This window comes from Bactrocera neohumeralis, unplaced genomic scaffold, assembly GCF_024586455.1.
Source record: "Bactrocera neohumeralis isolate Rockhampton unplaced genomic scaffold, APGP_CSIRO_Bneo_wtdbg2-racon-allhic-juicebox.fasta_v2 cluster10, whole genome shotgun sequence".
Taxonomy (NCBI): Eukaryota; Metazoa; Arthropoda; class Insecta; order Diptera; family Tephritidae; genus Bactrocera; species Bactrocera neohumeralis.
The window spans coordinates 8,915,031-8,933,922 of NW_026089623.1; the positions used below are offsets into that span (position 1 = coordinate 8,915,031).

Consider the following 18,892-nt stretch of genomic DNA (forward strand, 5'->3'; position numbering starts at 1 on the left):
TTTTAATTAATTATATGAAAACACATTCGGAACTTTCCAAAGGACAACTGAAAACTGTGGACGCGAAAAATGTTGCAAATAATTCATGGAAAGAGTTGGTACGTGACCTTAATGCTGCGGTGCCACCATCGCGCGATGCTTTAAAATGGAAAAAGGTAAAAAAGATTAATTATAATTGATTTTTGAAGCACATATTACTTAATTAATTAAAGGTTTGGTCGGTTTATAAAACCCATTTGAAAGCAAAAATGCGGCGAAACAAACTAAGTATCTCTGGAATTGGTGGTGGTCCTCCAAGGCATTGCTTCTTAACACCGTTGGAGGAGCAGTTTAGTGAGCTTCTGGCAATGGAAATATCCGTCAGTGGAATAAGCGGCACCTTAGAATTTCGTGCAGCACAGTTAATGCAACCAAGTGGGTCAAACATCACAACCGACGAATTCCGACAGAATGAACCAACGCCAGTGGATGAAATGCCACATTGTTCACGTCAAAGAGTCGCTCCGCAAAAGAAAGAGAGCCTTTTAAATAAGCAGGTGGATAAAATGAAAAAAAAAAAACATAAAATGGGTAAAAGAAAATATACATAAATTGGCTGTTGAAAAATTCGAACACAAAAAAAGGATTGATTTGGACAAAACTAAACTAAAATTTGCAACATTAGAACTAAAAAAGCAAATGCTAGAAATTGAACGGCCCGACCAATCAAAATGTTGTATTTTAGTTATTGACATTGAAGTCTGTTACTTATTTTTTAATTCTTACTGATAATTATTTATTTATTATATTAATAGTTTAAATGAATTGTTTTGATTTAAAGACATATTTTGTGTTGCTGTGATAGGTTTTACTTTTTATTACATATATAGATATGTATACACATGTGCAAGAGACTAAAGCTTTATATCATTAATGTGAATTTTAATCAAATAAATGTGAAAATGTGAAAAATTAAAAAGTTTATTAAATAATATTATATGTTTATAAATTAATCATACGGTTTTTTAATTGATCCCTTAAACGTTTAGGTTTCATTCGCATTTCCTATGGTTTCAGTATAACTAGCATCGACTTCTTCAACTTCTATTGCTATATTGGCAGGTGATTCCACATTAAAAAGAGTGCAAATATTATGAAGAGCACAACATACGTTCAAAATTTGCACCACATTTTCTGGGGCATAATGTAGTTCTCTAGCAGCTAAAAGGCATCGGAACCGCGCTTTTAATACTCCAAATACTCATTCGATAAGGAATCTGGCTTTTGAAAATTTTATGTTGTAGTAACTTTCAGCAGAGTTTACAGCAGAATTTCTGTATGGAGTTAAAAGCCATGGCTCAAGCGGATATCCAGAGTCGCCTATAAGAAAAAACTTAAGTTAGCAAAATAATTGATGCATATAATAGCTAACGAGTAAAATTAACGAATGTGTATATGCTCACTAAGAATGCGAATTCCTATTTCCCCATTCACATAGTTGGTTTGTAAATATTGGCGCTCGCTTGACAAATTCCACACATGTGAATCATGACACGCCCCAGCAAACCGACCGTTAACGGCTTTTATTATCATCTTATGATCACATATCTAGGTTTTGGAAACAATATTTATAAAAAAACAAAGATAAATTAAACAAGTAAAGAAGGGCTAAGTTCGGGTGTCACCGAACATTTTATACTCTCGCATGATAAAGTGATAATCGAGATTTCATTATCCGTCATTTACATATTTTTCAAATACCGTATTTGTGTAAAGTTTTATTCCGCTATCATCATTGGTTCCTAATGTATATATTATACAGAGAAGGCATCAGATGGTATTCAAAGTAGCGTTATATTGGAAGAAGGCGTGTTTGTGAACCGATTTCACCCATATTTCGTACATGTCATCAGGGAAGAAAATATTATATGCCAAATTTCATTGAAATCGGCCTAGTAGTTCCTTTTGGTCCATAAGTGGGCGACGCCACGCTCATTTTCAATTTTTAAAAAAAGCCTGGGTGCAGCTTCTTTCTGCCACTTCTTCCGTAAAATTTAGTGTTTCTGACGTTTTTTGTTAGTCGGTTAACGCACTTTTAGTTATTTTCAACATAACCTTTGTATGGGAGGTGGGCGTGGTTATTATCCGATTTCTTCCATTTTGGAACTGTATATGGAAATGCCTGAAGGAAACGACTCTATAGAGTTTGGTTGACATAGCTATAGTAGTTTCCGAGATATGTACACAAAATTTAGTAGGGGGCGGGGCCACTCCCACTTTTCCAAAAAAATTACGTCCAAATATGCCCCTCCCTAATGCGATCCTTTGTGCCAAATTTTAATTTAATATCTTTATTTATGGATTAGTTATGACACGTTATAGGTTTTCGGTTTTCGCCATTTTGTCGAACTTAACCTTCTTATGGAGCCAAGAAATACGTGTACCAAGTTTCATCATGATATCTCAATTTTTACTCAAGTTACAGCTTGCACGGACGGACGGACGGACAGACGGACGGACGGACAGACAGGCATCCGGATTTCGACTCTACTTGTCACCCTGATCACTTTGGTATATATAACCCTATATCTGACTCTTTTTAGGACTTACAAACAACCGTTATGTGAACAAAACTATAATACTCTCCTTAGCAACTTTGTTGCGAGAGTATAAAAACAATTGCCTTACCACCATAGCGTTTATACTATGATTACTTTAATTTCCTATTGAGGTATAGTAAATGCTCATTTACTGCCGGTCGTATAATTTGGATGTGAGTACCATCCACCACTCCAATTACTCCTGGAATTCGAGACATTGAGTAAAAAGCTCGTTTCGCTTCATTTTTCTCCTCTGAAGACATTGCAAAACTTATGTGTTTTGGACACAGCACTTTCTCGATTGCTTTACAAACTTCAAACACACAACGCGAAACTGTTTGACTGTTGATACCCTCCCTGCGCCAAAAATTTTAAAGTTGCCGGTAATTTCACAATTTCGGGTATTCCTGTGGACCTGCGTGGAGTTTTTAGCTCACTACGTATGCTATCCAACACATATTTGAATGATTCCTTGCTTAAGCGAAAGTTTTGCACGAAACTATTTACGAGCAGAAGCACAAACAAGTTTAAATAATTACATTACACTTTATCATTCAAACTTACCTTTTTCCCTAATAATTTTCCGCTCAACTCGTTCATCTTTTGTGTTTTCCTCCCATAACACAACGGAATCCATATCCACACCTTTTTTATTGATTTAAAATTACTTGCATATAAAACTTTTCAAATTTAATTATGTTTGTCTGTCAATTTTCTACACTTTTTCACTTTTCTGTTATTGTGTTTGTTTTCATTTTCCTTCGTTTCGGTCAGTAATGTCAACTATACTGGAAATATGTCAACGGGAAAACAGTGCAACACTGTTTACAATGCAAAAGTGTTACAGAGTACCGATTTCCCTTTGCAACGCAATTCACTTTCGTAACGCATTGCTATTCGCAACGCCTTACAGAGTAACCCCACTGTTTTTAACTAGTTTCGTAGCCAAGGAGTTGTCAAATCGCGTTCAATTACAAAATATAAAAAATAGGCATTGGACCAAACAGTCGCACTTGCAATTATGGCTACACAAGAAAGATGCATGCGAGTTCGAATCTTTACGTAATAATACATATTATTTACTGGTGGATAGGACGACCTTCCTGAAATTTGTCGTGGAATAATGTATGATCTCGATTGAATTTACCATGCTATCGATAAATGCAGATTCTTGAAAAATTTAATTAAGTTCATTTATGCCCTTTTTATGTGTTATTCCACGTCGAAAGTTGTAAAAAATCGGGTAAATTTTAGAATAGCATCCCCTTATTTCGGGGTTAAATTGGGTTTGTACGGATAGAGGAGGTCCTCCAGATTAAGAAAATATATGTATATACATATATAGTTGCCGCTGATTTATGGTTTTTGGGATATTTGCATTTAAAGTTCAAAAATTCAACTATTTAAAATGCGTGTTTCTCCCATTTATAATGAATTTTGTAGGTATATTTTTAACTTTTATATACACTAACACTTCAGTAATTTGTTTGTTTTTTTTTTGTGTCAAAGCAAAAGGCTGAAGTAAAGCGAAGCAAATGTTCTATGTGAATCAACTCTAAATCTTTTCTAGGTTTTCTTCAGTATAGAGAAGCGTTAATTCATTGCCTACTTTTGTATTGTCATGGAGCCGTATTTTTAGCTGATTGCTTATGCTTTCAAGTTCAGTGCAGGAATCTGCTGTTGGTAAATAATAGCGGGATTCTGTAACCAGTCTCTAGTATCTATTTGAGACATTTTGAGGTAAAATCTCAATTTGTGACTAGTTACTATTCACTATACAGTCTCTAGCGTTAGTCTCAAAATATTGCCTCAAATTTGAGACCTGGTAGTTAGCAGGTCACAAAACCAAAAAGAACTCTTGTCTGCCATTTTGAATATACTCAATAGAGATCATCATAGAAATTAATCGATTGTCGTTTTTTTATATTTCATAAGCAACTCAAACACGAAAAGGTTAAAAATAAATCAATTTTACATAAATTTCGTAAATATTATGAAACAAAGTCAACATATATTTTTATTTATGTATATTGATAAATATGTTTTTTGACTATGTTACAGAAAATTTAATATTTGTTATCGACATATTTATTTTCATTCAAGTTTAAAAACATCTCTGAATAATGAAATGTAATAGATTTTGTGACTGTCACTTACAGAATAGCAAAATCGTCTCAAGTCTCAAAAATTGTCTCTAACTCAAAATCTTTAATTTAGAGACTTGAGACTGTATCACAGTACAGAATCGCACGGTAAATATCAATACTAGTTTAAGGCTTTTAGTCTATTGTAATGTTTTTCCTTCTGACCAAACGTAATTTTTTAATTCCAACATTATTATCATAAGAGTATGGTATGCTTGACCTTGCATAGTTTTACGGAGTTTGTCTTTTTTAATGCTACTTAAACTGTTGAATGTTAAGCCCAATGCCACTCAAATATATGTACATATCTATTCGCTTTTAAGTATTACTAAACAAATTACAAACATATAGGTGAAACTAATGAAAGCCTTATGTGAGGTTTTAATTCAAATATTTGAAAAATCATAATACAAAGAATACTAAATTTGCATAATTTTGTAGCATGACATTTTCATATCCGGGAATACGTTCGAATTTGAAATTTAATTCTCGAATGATGACAAAAAATATCCTCCAACGATTCGTTCAGAACTGATGGATACAAGTAGAAATGTATTTATATAGCATGTAGGTTGTGTTTTGAGAACTACATAATAATACAAATACATTCACGAAGGGAAGAATATAAATTATATATATAAATATAACGTTATTGATTAGTAAAACTTCATTATTAGTCAAGTAATTTGGAAATTTGAATTTGTTGGACGAATGCATTTAATAATTCAAATGTGTAAACCTGCTGTGTCGACCACTGTTTTTATTAGTTGGCGGTATGGGAATTTTTAGTGATTGCTACACTTGATCACTAAGCCATCTGTACGTAATTCACACTATTAATTAAAAGTGAAGTTAAGTGCGTAATATGGAAGATTAATGCCAAAAGAAGATAGCTCAAGCTCCTACAGAAAGTAATATAACGATTTACCGATTCCGATTCTTTTTTCGTTTACCGCTCATATAGGTCTGTATATAAGATATATAAACAAAGTTAAATTAGATTAGGTTAGGTTACTGGCTGTCACGCCATACATAGATACACAGTTAAATTAACTATGAGTAAAATCGGTCCATGAATTTCCAGAGAACGGTTCACCTGTGTATATTTCAATAAAATGAACACCCCTATTGCGAGTGTAGTATACGCTAAGAAACTTGCCTATTGTAGGCGTAACTGACGCGTCAATTACTGTTAATTAAGCAGCATTACTGCCCAACCCCAACTGCCTGCAGTATGTTGCGAGTTTGGAAGAAATTAACAATATTCACCAAATGTATACAATTTTAGCATCTTTATGTCACAATGTGAAAAGGTGCGAAATTAAACTGAAAAATCTTGAAAATGCTCTGCTTTGGAGCAGTGATCGTTCCATTACCGTTACCCCCTCTCCCATATACCACACATAATAATTCTTCGCTAGTCCAGTCCAATAATGTTTAATAATTCGGTCAATGTTGGAGATGTGTCATGTTAAAAGTTAATGAAATCAGCTCAGGTTTCCCATAGTCCCAATAATTTGCGCCACAATTATTCGCACCTGATTTCAGCAACTATGATTTTATAAAAGATTCAAACCATGTCGTGTCAAGTGTCAGCTCAGAATCATAATTAAATATTGACAACTAGCATACTGAAGAAAGGAGAATATACAAAATTTAACATATACTATGTTCGGACCGACAACGAAAACTTGTTTTCGTGGGAAAAACTGGTTTTCGCACAAAAACTTGTGTTCTCGTCCATGTAAAATCTGTCAAACGAAAACACAGTTTTCGCTGAAAACTACTTGAAAACTTACATTCCACTCATTATAATCGGTGCCTGCTCTAGTTTAATCGATGTTTTTGGAAGACATATTTTGCCGGCCCTAAATTGTCACTTGATATTTGTTTACATTCCATATACAAAAACCGCTGTCGCTTGATATTCTCATATTAGGGGGATTCTCTTGCTCTTGCAAAACCTTGCATGGTGCAGAAATTGCAGAATTTTCCAACACGGCACAACAACAAACACACGCAGAAAATTATTTGCTATGGCTATAAATATGTCAGACCAAAATCCACGTTTATTTTCGTGCCGTCATATATTACTAGATTCTGCAATGGGTGCTCTCTTGGCCTTGCATATTTCGGTATAGGATTTTTGCATTTTGTGTCATCGTGCAATCTTGCAAGAGCAAGAGAATGCCGCTTTTGATAGTTGTCAGTGAAAACTCATCGAAAACACACATTGCCGGTCCGAACGACTTAAGGCCTAACTATAATGTGCATAAGCTGCCGTATGTTACTGTCAAAAAATGAACGAAAAGCCTGTCAAATGCATAACGAACGCAGAGTAGACATTTGAATGACTATAATGTGCTTACATGCATAAGAAGAAAGTGTCAATAAGCAATTTGTGTTTTGGTTTTGTTTCGTTTGAATTTTGCAAAAATGAACAGAAAGTTAAAATATTTAAAAACAATAAAAATCCTTACGTCTGTTTTAGACGGAATACGCATATTGACAGAAATTAGTGAAATTACAAAAAAAAGAGTTCGGTCGTGTTCAGTGAGGGGAATAAACAGAAAGAGGAAGAAGGATGGTTTCTTTGTACGATTCCTGGAAATGAAGAGGATTGACCACGCTGATTTTTTTATATACACGCGAATGACGCCACAAGTATATGGGCTTTTGCTTACTCTTGTTGAGCCCTTTTTAAAAAAAGAATTCGTTGAGGGAGCCTGGCAGGTCTTGCATCAGACACAAAACCGTCGTCATAAAGGCCTCATCAGTTTCACTTCTTTCAGCCGGCGCCGCTATCTGCTTTTCTATGTTCTCCATTGTTCGGAGGTGGCGATGAAATTTCATTTACACTATCACTCGTAGATTAATCCAAGATAGAGTCTGCATTTGCTTCTGCATTATCACGAGTGCTGCACAATGAAAAAGTTATATTTAAAAACATTAAAATTTATACAAAGTACTTACCGACGCGGTGTGACGGAGTCTTTCAGAAGCATCATGGGTTTTAAAAAACGCCATTCCTCTAAGTAGCTCATTCCGCTACCTGATGGAGCTTCTAACCTTTTTATTTCTTTACAGAAGCGCTCCCGGAGTAGCTTCCATCTATGTTTGCATTCTAGATCTTTTAATTGAAACAAACATAAAAAATATATAATACAAAAATATATATTTCTATAACAGTGTTAATACATACCACTTTTATCGTATAGTTCTGCGATTGCTTTCCACGCTTTGTCTTTATTTACGAGATTGAAATAAAAGGCATTTTTTTTCTCGTACAAACATTTATATTTTTCCACACTCTCTATTAAATTTTTTAAAAAACACTCGTCGTCCTCCATATTCAAATATACAATGATTTTATCTGTTGACAAAACACTCTTCTTCCTTTTCGTTTTCAAATTCAAAATGATGTATCAGTTGACAAAAAGCGAAAACAGCTGATTCCGTACGGAAAGTGCGATCAGTTTCGCACTTTGCTTAAGCAAATGACATTTGGAAAAACTTAACGAAACTTGATGTAAAGTACATTATAGTTGCAACATACAATTTGTGTGTATTCGGACAGTTGCTTACGCTGGCTTAAGCTAGCTTATGCACATTATAGTTAGGCCTTTAGATTGCACAACATACAAATGTGTTTTCAATGTAGGTCTGAACATAGTAATAGGCTTTATTCAAAAATTCAAAAAATGTTATAAATACTACCTTAATTCTAGTAAATCTGTATTTTGGTCAAACAAATTTTTTTTTGAAAATACCGATTAAAAAGAAATTTAAATATCCAATATTATCTTCAGCCGACAAAGATGATTTATTAATCCCGGGAAATAAGCTGAATGAGACATAAATTGAGGTATTAAATCATCCACGTTGTTGAAGCACTCTTTAGCTATTTGAAATAACCAGCAATATTAATGTTACTCGTCAAATGAAGTAAATGTGATTCCTTTAAAGTTCAATTAGATTTTACAAATAAAACTGGCCCAGAAAAAATTAGAGAGAGAGCATAGACATACTTGAATTCTAAAGACCTTGTCAAATAATTAGACACATCTTGCGAAACAAATCAAGCTTTTGGTATGACTGTCAGTGATATGTATGACAAAAGTTTTTTCGTATTTTGTCAATAGATGTCGTTGCAGTCGTATATCTCCAGTGCTACCAATCACACTGTGTCATACCATACAATGTTGGAAAGGTGTGATTAAGCTTCATTTAACCAATATTAAAATTCGGGAAAGTTGAAAAAAAAATTACAGCTGTTCAAAAATGAGTGAAAATAATGAAGAAATTCGCTATATTTTGAAATTTTTGTATAAAAAGGGGAAGAATACCACGCAAGCCACCAATGAAATTTGTGAAGTTTACGGAGACGATGCTGTATCAGTTCGTGTAGCACAACAATGGTTCGCTCGCTTCCGTTCTGGAAATTTCGAAGTTTCTATTGACAAAATACGAAAAGACATTTTCGACTACCCAATGTATATGTACAGTATGTACCACAATTGAGCAAATAAAATCAAATATTCCTGATTTCAAATTTTTTTTGGTACTAAGAAACTTACTAGGAATAGAATATATTATATATGCATTCAAATAGGTACACTAGTTGAGTTTTTTTCGCGGAAAGATAACGGTACAATTTCTCAATTTTGTTGTGGTGGTGTTTGGTGTGCGTCACGTGCACATTTGTTCAATTGTGTTATACATTGCGTGCAGGCGTGTGAGCACAGCTAAGACCAAATAAACAATTTTCGAGTATTTTAAATACCAGTAGCTCTATTTTTCAACAAACTAGCATTTCCAGAAGTATTTTTCATTTTATAAGCGGTAAGAAGATTTATTATATAAAGTTTGATTTTTTGTGAAGATAGTTGTTTTAGAAAAATTAAGAAAATTGCTAACTCTATTGAATGAAGGGCTCTCATATCGGGAAGTTGCAAATTTAGCTGAGATTTCGATTGGGTCAGTGAAAAATATTGCAAATTTTCATGAAATATCAATGCGAAAACATCGATTTGATCGACGATCCGTTTTAAATAACCACGATAGACGAACTATCAACCGTCTGGTGACCTCGTGCGGCCAAAGGAGGCAGGTACTGAGATTCAAAAAGAGGACTTACGGAAAACAAGTTTCTCGCATGACTGTACATCGCGTGTTGATATAGATTGTGTTGTATATGGACATATTAAGGCAAGCATATTTTTCTTCGTTAGAGAAATTGGGTCTGGACATTATCGAAACCGTTCTGATGCAAGACAACGACCTCAAGCTCAATGCTAAGAGGACTATTGAGTATCTTAGAAGTCCAAGAATTGAAATTTTGGAATGGCCACCGAAAACAAAGGCGTAATCATTTGCTAGAACCGTAGAAGTATGGAACTCCATCACTGTTTTAAACTGAATGTAATTTCTATCAAACCTTACAACTGGTGGGGGGAAATGAACATCTTTCATTGAGCTGAGAATTATTCACTCTGATTTTATTTTCATATTTTAAATCTTTATATACTATTTTTCAAAATATCCTAAATAACTAAATATATGTGTATGTTTATATGTATGTATGTTGGCTATTGTTTTAACCTATGTTGTGTGACCTTTGGTTTGTTTGGGTTTGTTTTAATGTGCGTACATTTACAAACAGTTGCTAATATGTATTCTAAGAACCCATGGGTTATCATATGCAAACATCTTATCCTTAGTACCGAATACTTAGACTTAGGCTCAATACAGTTTCCAAAGCTTACTGTTTCGTTTACCGTTATTCTGTCGCGCCGTTGTTAGCGTCTTCACATTTCTCATTGTCATTGTAAAATTTTATACGAAGTGAATAAGGTGAGAGTGAACATAATATCTTAAAATAATTTAAAATGCCATATAAAATAAAACAGTGTGTTCGTAGTGAGTCTAGTGAAGTTGTTAGTTTGTTATTAAGTGCAAAAAAAAAAGAATAATGAAGATGAGGATATTGCAACCAGCTCCAGTCAAAATGATTTTTAGTGAAGCAAATATTATTTGTGATGAAATCAATGAAACAGAAAATGAAATTTACAGTTCTGAGGAAAATGATAATGCTGAGCTCTTAATTAATAACGCGGATATAAAAAGAGATCTTGCTATTCGGTCAGTTAAGCATACTATATCAAATAGTGCAATCAATGAGTTACTGATTATCTTACGAAAAACTTTTCCATATCTACCACGGGATGCAAGAACTTTAAAACAAACACCTCGTGATGCACCTATAACTCAAATACAAGGCGGCAATTATGTTCATTACGGCCTAAGAGATTGCCTTACTGATTTTTATGTCAAAGAACATATTTAAATGATATAATTGATTTAAATATAAACATAGACGGACTTCCAGTAGCAAAAAGTTCCTTAGCGCAGGCCTGGCCAATTTTAATTAACATTAATGGTACGGAGGCAGTACAAACTGTTGGCATTTAGAGTGGAAACAGCAAGCCAAAAGATGTTAACGAATTTATACAACCTTTTGTGGAAGAATTAAGAGAATTAATGAATGAAAATTTTACATACAATAACAAAATATATAAAATTAATTGCCATGCCATCATATGTGATGCTCCAGCTAGGTCGCTACTAATGGGAATAAAAAGTCATACAGGCTACAGTTCTTGCCATAAATGCAACCAAAGAGGTGAGCACATAAATCACCGTATGGTGTTCAAATTTCAAAAAAACAGCACATTGCGGACGGATGAAAGTTTCAGACAAAGATCGAATACAAATTTCCACAAAGAATTTAATCACATGGCCATAGAAGACTTATCCGTAGACCTTATGAAATCCTTTCCTATGGATTACATGCATGTTGTTTGTTTGGGTGTTGTGAAAACATTGATGAATGCTTGGATTAAAAAAAAAACAACCATATTCACTTAAAAATCAAAATATAGTTAACCTTAACGATCAGCTACTGTTTTTAAAAGGAAAGCTACCACGCGATTCCGGAGAAGTACGAGAGATTTGAAAGAGTTCGAAAGATATAAAGCGACTGAATTTCGAACTTTTCTGCTGTATGTTGGGCCGTTTGTATTAAAAACTGTTTTAGACGAAAAACGGTATTTGCATTTTCTGCAACTCAGTTTATCCATGAGGATTTTATTGGACAGTAAGCAATGCCAAACTAACAATAGGTGTGCTGATGAGTTATTGCAGAGTTTTGTGAAGTTATTGCCTGAGTATTATGATGCATCTAATTATATTATATTTTTAATGATTGTTTGCTGTATGGATCAAGCGAAACTATCAGCGCCTTCAAATTTGAAAATAAACTTGGATTATTAAAGAGACTTTAAAAAAAAAACAACATATCGGTACAACTATAAAATCGTTTGGTGGAGCAAAGCATTAATCCCTTAAGTCAAGAAAATTTTGAAAAAAAAACAATACCTTTTTTTGTCAGAAACCAACCCAAACAATTATTACAGCGTTGGAAATAATATTTATAAAGTCTCAACAATAATAAATAGCAAAGTTATTGGTCATCAAGTTTTGAATTTGAGATCTATGTTTCCAAATCCGCTAGAATCATCTCTTCTCAACATTTGGGAAACATCAAATTTAACACTTTCGCAAGACACTTACGAACATCTTTCTAAAAATATAAATAAAATCTGTGCTCTTTCCAATAAAAATAATGAGTTCGGGTTTTTTCCAGTCATTCATGATGTCGGACAAACAGAATAATAATTTCAACAACATTTTTTAACAGACACAAAATTTATCTACACTCCAAACAGTATATAAGGATTCGATTAATGGAAATAAAAACACTTTACAAGTTGAAGCTGTGTCATTTGATGGTAAAAATATTTGTTTATAATAAATTTGTATGCACTTTCTATCTTTTTTTCATTAATTTCGAGAAATATCTCGAAAATTTGCTGCGACTCTTGAACCCATGTTCATCAGATTGACGAACGAGATAACTTTGTTGCGTCAGGAGGTCAAATCTCTGCGTAAGAAAGTCAGTGAGTTAAAACAAGACAGATATAACATAGAATTGGTCATCCCACAACAGCCATTTCAAACAATGGAGGATTTTTTAAATTTTGAAAAACAGCTACAGGAATATCCAAATTTGTTTGCTTCATTCGTAAGTTTACTAAAATACTAAATTAATTTGTTCCATAATCAATAATTTGTTTTTTCTTAATTTTAATCATAGGAAATGGAACTCTAAACTGTTGGAAAATAGCCCAACTTTACCAAAAATTGTTGGAGAAAATTATTGGTCGATAAGCTGGCGGAAAAACTGTGCTGGAAAGGGACGGAGCAAAAAAAAAGTGTACGCAGCCTAAGTACATCGAAATCAATTAGAAGTAAATACTTAAATGTTTTTTTGAAATGTATATATTAATTTATTTTTCACAATTTTTTCAGATGCTGCAATTTCTATTGGAATCGGAGAGGATGAATTCATCCGCAACACAAAGTCTTTCTTCCAATTTGCCAAAAACCGCCAAGAAAGCAAAGAAAAATATAAATATATATAAAAAAAAATTAGCTCAACTGTAATCTCAAATGAAATGAAATAAATGAGAAATAACAATACAACAATTTAAAAACGCTTACTATTTTAAATTTTTCACAAGCTTATAAAAATTTTGCTAAACTAAGCTTATTGTAAGCATGTTTAGAAAACTATTCTTTCAGTAAACTTGTTCTGTAATTAGACTTCTAAGCTTGTTGTATACTTCGACTACTAAGCTTATAGCGAGGGATCGTTTTTCTTTATTCTATAATTATTAAAAAACCTTTCACAACAGTAGTCACTACAGTTTCCTAAGCATAAGGCTTAGGGCAGCAAGCTTGTTACAAGTTATTTCCAAAGCGTTTTGGTATGTTGGGTAATGTTTGTGTTTATGTCTGTTGAATGCTATAATTTTGCAAGACAATGCATTTTAAGTATGTGTCTGTTTGTGTATATTTAATATTAGGGGACTGTATGATTTTATATATTTAGAATTATGTAGATATTTCTTATCTTATCTAATTCAATATGTAAAATATATAAAAGGCCCTTTGGTAGCAACGAACGTGTTCAATTTGTTTTGTGATTGTTCAAAATCACTAAAGAAAGTGAAGATTTAGTAAATATCATTATCTATGCTGCAATTCAAAGGTCGAGATATCCATCCATTCAACAGAATGCTTTCTTTGCTCTTCCAGAAAACATTCTCCTTAGTATGATGACTGACGAACGGATAGAAGTCAGAAAGTTGGCCCTTGACCGTCTTCTGGCAGCCAGAGAAGCAGAGTCTGACACTGTAAATGGAAGGGTTAGATGTACTAAAGTGCGAAAGCTGAATTTCAAAGCTAATAATTATTACGATATGATTAACTGGAAGACTATTACCTTGACTGTTCCACCACTTCTTTGTTCAGAACGAAGAACTCATAAAAGGGCTGCCGGGAGACAACTGCAGAGGTATGGAAATTTAGTGAATTCCCCTCTCACACCGTGGCAGTCGGGAGAACCGTCAAACTGGTGACAGAGGCATCTTCTAAAGTTATTGGCCCCCAATCTCGTGATCGTTTTATACGCTCTACACTGAAATCTAGGCAACAAGTGCCAAAGTTTAGTACAAAATCTGACTTTATCAATAAATTTGACACAGATTCAGACTAAAACAAGCCTGACATATGGTTGGTTGGTTGGGTTGGGCTTGGGAGGAACCCGAAGTGCAGCCACCTTCACGCGGTGGGTTTTGGGTGACCAATACAGGTTATCTAAGAGCTGCAACAATTTTCACCTTGCGCTGTGGCGCGCCGCCTTTTCGCTCGTATCTCGGGAACGGTTCGTCCTACGGCCATGGTCACATACCATTTCGGTAGCAAATGACGTGACAAATAACTTTTTTTTTTTACATTTTGCCATGAGATGCGTATTTCAGGCGCTAGGTAGACAATTTCACGATTTTAGGCGAATTCGAATCCGATCTCAAAACAAAAAGTTGCATTGGAATAAGGAACTACTAAGGCAAATCGAAAAAAGTCCGGAATCGACCCACCCTAATATATATATATATAATGTAATTCAATTCGCCCAAATTTAATATACTTTTTTTGTTAGAATCGACATTAGTGATTTTTTTGCTCATTTGTGTTACATAGTGTATATCGTCACCTGAAATGCAAAATAGCGTAACAACATTTTCGGAATTTTACAGTGGCATGATTGAAAAACGAAATAAAATGGAACATGAGTGAAAAAAAATTTAATATTGGTTAAAACTGGTTTATATCTGAGGGCAGAACCTGAAAATGTTGGACATATGTAATATTAGGAATGCAATTTGAAGTAGTGAATCATAATCAATGAGACATTCAATTTCGAATTTTTTGATGATACGTTATTTTGCATTTCAGGTGAAAATATATAAATAAAAAGCCAAAGCTAATGCATATTTACACTAAATTTATAAAAAATACTGATAAGATATGCAGATTTAAGTTGGCTTCAAAACATGATGCAATGCAGAACCTTAAACTTGCATTGCAAATGACTTCAAATTGCGCATTTGAAAATTTGCATTTTCAAAAATAAAAATATGCGAAATATAAATATTTCTTACTAATACTCTCCCTGTCGATAGCAAAAATTATCGATTTCAATTAGAGAGTTACAAAACGATAATAAATCCTCTTACGTCTTCTTGTACTTTATTGGTGTATACACCTTTTACGCGGTTATAGCCGAGTTTACAACAGCGCAAGGTCGTTCTTTCTTTTCACTGCCAATTGGAGATTCCAAGTGTAGCCAGGTCCTTCTCCAGCTAGTCTTTCCGAAGGAATGGTGGTCTTCCTGTTCCTCTGCTCCCCCGGCAGTTACTGCGTCTAATACTCTCGGAGCTGGATTGTTTCCATCCATTCGCACGACATGACCTAGCCAGCGTAGCCGCTGTTTCTTAATTCGCTGAATTATTTCGGATATCTCGTATATATCATTGTTCCATCGACTGCGGTAATAACAGTTATGCCAATGCAAATACTCTGGATTAATACAATTTCTCTAAAGATATATGCGATATTAACACAACCAAAAGGTTGAAAGTATTTATTATACAATTGCATTAAGGACTTGAATCATTCTTATTCAGCGGTAATCCACACTATGATTAAAACAATATTTCTAATTAAAACCACTAAAATATCACACTTCTGATTTATAGGAGAGCACTTTAAAGATTTAAATCGACTGCACATTATCGTGGCACAAGAGTTGGCCAGTAATTCCAGCCTCTGCTTACGAATAGCGACACATAACACTCAAATAGTAGTTCTTATTTACAGTTTGGCCGGTCGGAAGGAATTCGATGTGTACCACACCGCGATAATCGAAGAAAACTGTCAAGATAACCTTGGTTTTTGATCTGCTTTTACGTTTTTTTTTCAGCTTTTCATCGTCCGGATCGTAAGCATATATCCAAGACACATTAGTGGAAATAATACCTCTCAGCATATCCTGGTAGTCGGAAAGCATTGTTTCACAGGCCTTAACACAACGCTGTTTTTAGTAATTATGTAACCAATCATGCTTTTACTTTTATGCCCAAATGATCTTTCGAAAGGGTTTTCACTGATCCTATCAATATTCCAACTATGAAAGCAAGATTTTGGACTATTAATCGTCGATTCCCAACCATCAATTTCTTTGTTTTATAGCTACATACTATTGAGAGCAAGGAAAAATACTTGTTAATTTAAATTTCGCGCGAAAACCCATTCGTTAAAATTTTTTTTTTCTATGTTGGTATGACAGTGTCAGTTCCATTAAATCTTTTGTGCGGAATCAAATTTCTGGTGCCGAAACGTTCAGAATGTTGGAAAAGGCCTTCGGTCATAGTTGTTTGTTGTTCAAAGAGGATAAAGAACGCGTTGACGATGAACCACCCCCCTGGTTATATGCATATATACATATGTATATATTATTTTATGCCAATATGTTTTTGTTTAAAATACTATTTAGTAAGAATTTACATTGATCTATTGATATATAATAATATTTATGATTGTAGTAATTGTGTCTTGGAGGATGGAGTCATGTGTAGAAGTTCACGCAAGTGAGGAAAGTTCTCTGATCGCCATTCACTTGGGAGTGGCCAGAAACGCTTCTTTTACATATGACTCAAGCAGCTCACTACTTCCGGTCTTTGACCAAGTATCCTCTGGGTAGTCTAAGAAAATCCGTTTGAAGGCGAGCTAAAGTGAGAAGGCGAAATATCCCCTACATAGGGTTATGTGCTGGGCTTGGGACCCGCCACGTAAAAAAAAAGTGAGTGTGCTTATGACCGCACGACTGAAGTGAAACTTCTTTCGCTCTATCTATATGTATATATATATGAATGTGTGTGTACAAAATATACATGTATGCACATATACATATATTATTTTTCTACAAATATTTAAATTTATTTTACAAAACACACCTCTCGCACAGAGAACATAAACAAATTTTTTATGTTCTTGTCTCACATGCCCAAGAATATGAAGAGACATAAATATGTATATGTATGCATGCTCCTTATGATGCTCCCAACAACAGCATTGTGATATTTTCATGCTTCAATTTTTCTTTCAACTTGGGAATCGCAATGTATGCAAATATGTATGCTTTTATTATGATTTGAGTATAATTTTGTATGAATGCATGCATAGTAATATTTATAGTCAATTTGGACTTGCATATCTAATCATTTTATTTAATTTTTAAATAATATACTATACTAATAAATATTTTTGTGTTATATTATATTTCCTACTAATAGAAATTAAATCGATCACAACAATATATACAAGGCATTTATGAGTTTGATGGAATACCCTTATTGTAGGTCGGAATTCGCCTCGCAATTTTAACATTTTTTACAATTCTTTCACATATTCTAACCGAGAATATGAAGAGACAGAAATATATGTATTTACGGCATATGATGACATGGCATATATGCCGAAGCAGAGAATAGGTAGAGACAGAAATACACTCCCAACGAAGAATTTCGTTTATATTTATTTCTTTTTGAACAGCGAAAAATGTGTACAAAACACACCTCTCGCACAGAGAACATAAACAAATTTTTTATGCATGTATGTACATCTTCTATCATATTAATCTTATGTCTCTGCACATGCTCATATCATAATCTTATTATGTGTACGCATGTGCGCATTTAGAAATTGAAATCATGATTTTATAACTTATCAATATACATAATGTATTACATGCGCGCGCATTGATCTGCATGTTCTTGCATTCATATATATTTATATGTACATACATATGTATATTTGCATACACTTCCGAACAAATAATGCACAAGCATACAAAACATACATATGTATGCGTACACATGTACCAGCAATTACCGTTCGCCTCGCCTGATCACACTTTTCGTAACGCGTTCGTCAGCTTACTCTCCAAGCCAAGCGCGCGTAAAGAAGTTTCACTTCAAAAACACCCCCAATGAATAGTAACAACCAGCCTCGGATGAGAGACCCCCCTTTTGATGACGACCACGGCAAACGAAATAAGGACTACGATTTGCGGGCATGCACCTGGAATGTCCGGACCCTTAATTGGGAAGGTGCCGCTGCCCAGCTGGTTGATGTCCTCGCAAAAATAAAGGCTGACATCACCGCCGTCCAAGAAATGCTATGGACGGGACAAGGACAAAGACGAGTAGGTCCTTGTGGCATATACTACAGTGGCCATATAAAGGAGCGCAAGTTTGGTGGTGGGAGAGAGACTTCGTCGCCGAGTACTATCATTCACTGCGGTGAATGAACGTCTAGCCACAATCCGCATCAAAGCGAGGTTCTTCAACATATCGCTGATTTGCGCCCACGCCCCGACGGAAGAGAAGGACGATGTGACCAAAGATGCCTTTTATGAGTGCTTGGAGCGCACTTATGAGAGCTGCCCCCGCCACGATGTCAAAATCGTGCTTGGCGACTTTAACGCCAGGGTGGGCAAAGAAGGTATCTTTGGCACTACGGTCGGTAAATTCAGCCTCCACGACGAAACATCCCCAAATGGGTTGAGGCTGATTGACTTCACCGGGGCCCGAAATATGGTTATCTGTAGTACTAGATTCCAGCACAAGAAGATACATCAAGCTA

The 18,892-nt window shown here is 34.5% G+C and overlaps 1 long non-coding RNA gene across 2 annotated transcripts; it reads right to left on the reverse strand.

The window, feature by feature from the left end:
• Positions 1 to 1,087: 1,087 nt before the first annotated feature.
• On the reverse strand, positions 1,088 to 4,507 carry LOC126765122 (uncharacterized). 2 transcript variants are annotated; one of them, XR_007668272.1, is made up of 4 exons: positions 3,144 to 4,496; positions 2,668 to 3,078; positions 1,443 to 1,587; positions 1,088 to 1,359 (listed from the first exon to the last, which is right to left on the reverse strand). It is a non-coding gene; the product is annotated as an uncharacterized LOC126765122 (long non-coding RNA). The 2 variants fall into 2 exon arrangements; XR_007668271.1 differs by having other exon boundaries at positions 1,443 to 3,078; positions 3,144 to 4,507.
• Positions 4,508 to 18,892: the final 14,385 nt, after the last annotated feature.